Genomic DNA, 2886 nt, shown 5'->3' with positions numbered 1-2886 from the left:
GCTTGTCCAGAGGATCGATGAGGATGCTCTTTCCATCGCATCCTTGGACCTGTCCATTGATCCTCTGTTTGAACTTGTCCATTTGTCCAATGGTTGAACTTGTCCATCGGTCCAATGATTGAGCTATCCATTGATCCAATGGTTGAATTCCAGACTTAATTGATTCTGCCTTGATGCCTTCATTGGTCTTCTGGTTCTTCTTCACGTGTTGTTTTTCATTACTTTTTACATTTTGCATTGTGGGTTTTAACAATCTCCCCCTAAGTAATGAAAAAACAAACAAAGTCTAATCTAGACACATATGTGAAGAACAGACACTAGTCTAGTAGAAAAACATCAAACTCCAATTTTTGTTCATTGGATGATGAAATTTCTTTACAATATTGGAAACGAATTACATCAAGACAAAATAAGAAAAAATTTCATCTCATCGCTAACTACCTGAGTATATCTCTTTGAAGCACAAGAGTAGTCTTCGATAAGCAATGATGGTTGATATCTCATGTATGAGATGGCTTCCCTCTTCCCTTGGCACATGGTTTCTGCCCAGTCTTTCTCTAATGTTTTTCTGAAACCATTCAAGTGTATCTGTTGAATACTTGAAGGCTTCAGTCAATCTGAAGAACTTTTTAACCCCAAACTCATTCTTGTAAACAAGTTCGAGTTCAGGTTGAGTAAGAACTGAAGCAGAATGTATCTCCTGCAAGCCCTGGAAATCTTAATTTGGAGGAGCGCAAGATAACCTCTCAATGCCTAGCCTAAAAGCAATTTCAAAATCGCTTTTGGCTCGGTGTTTCACCAGGGACTCCATTGTCTTGACAATAGCTCTGTTCGCCATTCTAAATCGTATCCCATGATCTTGCCTTTGAGCTGTGTAGGCATATAACTCAATCAAGTCATATGGATTGAGGTTGATGAGATCGTTCTCGTTGAACACGCTAACTACCCCATGGGCTCTTTCCACACTAAACTCGATGTAGCATATAGCTCTGTTGGCAAATGACTTTATTTTTAAGTCTATGACGCTTCTTATTCCATCATTCAAAAAGACAACTTGAGGTGGTTGAGTAGTTTGTCTTATGAAACGATGATGTAGAAGGTTCATAGACTCAGGCGATAGGATTGGAGGATTAGTTGACAGGCTTTCTTCACGTTCTTGGTACATGTATTGATGAATGTTTTCAATCATTATTGGTTCCCTGGGTGGCAATTGAGGTCTTCTCCTCATCGACTCCATGCTTTGAATTATTTCGTCCACCAGGCCTTGTGGAGGATGCCTCGAGGAAGAAGGGATGTTCGCATGCACCACAAGATGTTGGGTTGAGGGTTGTGTCTAGGCTTGGGGTTATAGGGTAGAGGGTGAGTTTTCTTTGGTTGGTTCAACTTCAAATGGTTGAGAGGTTTCTGGTGGGGTTTGGGGTCGTTGAGGCGATGGTTGGGTTTTTGTGGGTTCTGGTTGTGAGGTAAGAGTGAAGGGTCGAGGTGTTGGAGAAGGTGTTAAGGGTAGGTTTGTTGTGGGTGAGGTAGTGAAGGTTTGGTTTGTTTCTGTAGGTGGTGTTTTTGGTTCTTCATCGGTTGATGAACTCAACACGATGGGGTCTGGTATTGTAGTTGAGGGAACTTGGATATTATGTTCTTCATTAGAGGGCAAGGCCTCTGGTTCCCTTGGTTGTGTTTATTGGGTTTATGGTGGTTGTTGTGGTGATGATTGTTGTTGTRGTGATGGTTGCTGTGGTGCAGCGGATCCTGTTTGTTGTGTAGCCGCCGCCTCTGTCTCCCCCTCATGAGGTCCAAGACCTTGATCATCGGGGTCTTGGTCTTCATGCCTTGGTCATTTGTAGGGGCGGCTGGAAGAGCAGGATACTCTTGATATATTCTTCTTTTTCCATATTCGAATATAGAAAGCGAGAGTGCACACTCGATCCTTATTGCACCGTTTTTCCATTGTGCGAAGGAGAGTGTTTGTTCATTCTTGCTGTTGTTGTAAACTCTTTCTCAGCACAGTGGTGGGTTCAACGGATCGAGCAGTAAACTTTGCACTTATCTCATTGAAAGAGGAGATAAGTGCCTTTGACAGAGCCCGTAGATCGGCTCGTGTAGCAAAGTTTGTGCCTGTGGAGGGAGGAGGTGGCACATAGGTTGTTGCAGATGATGGAGGTTGGGGAAGGTTAGCAAGATGATTTCTCACCTCTTCAGTGAAGGATGAGAAGGCGGCTTCATAGGAAGGGCCTGCAGAGGGAGGTGGGGTTTGAGTTTTTGGTGGGATTTGGGCAAGTATGGGGGCTGTTAATTGGGTGAGGGTTGTTTATATGATGGCCATTTGGGTGGTGAGAGTGGCAAGGGTTTCATCGGTGGATGAGGTGGATGAAGGTTGAGGGTGAGGTATTTGGGAGGTGATGGAGGCTGGTAGTTGATGAAGATTGCGAAGGATGGTTTGTAGTTGGGAAATGATGTAGGTTAAGTTTTCATCGGCCTCAGTTGCCTGAGTCGTGAGGGTGGCGATGGATTGGATTAGGATTTGGTTTTGTTGGGTGGCTAAGGATGATATGGTATTGTGTTGTTGGGTTACTGTTTGTTGGAGGATTTGAAGGCGGGATGAGTTGGTTTGAGTTTGGGTATCGATTTGGTTTAGGTGGCGTTGGAGGATGGCAAGGGATTGATGGAGGTCTGGGGTATCGGGTGAGGGTTGGTTCTCCATAATACCTTGTACGAGGTGTTAAGGTCATCCAAGGACCGCGTCACTGTATCAACATAGGCTTGGAACTCAGCCTTTATGACTAGATCTGCTAATGGGGTAACCCCTGCAGCAACAGATGCTGCTGGTTGGGCCTCTGTTCCTGAGACGCCCTCTTGGCCTTGTGCGAAGGTAGGCCTCGAGGGACTTCC

The sequence above is a fragment of the Cynara cardunculus genome, unplaced genomic scaffold, assembly GCF_001531365.2.
Source record: "Cynara cardunculus var. scolymus isolate 2C unplaced genomic scaffold, CcrdV1 Un_Scaffold_2143, whole genome shotgun sequence".
Classification (NCBI taxonomy): Eukaryota; Viridiplantae; Streptophyta; class Magnoliopsida; order Asterales; family Asteraceae; genus Cynara; species Cynara cardunculus.
The sequence above is the reverse complement of the archived record's forward strand: the minus strand, read 5'-3'. Positions refer to the sequence as shown.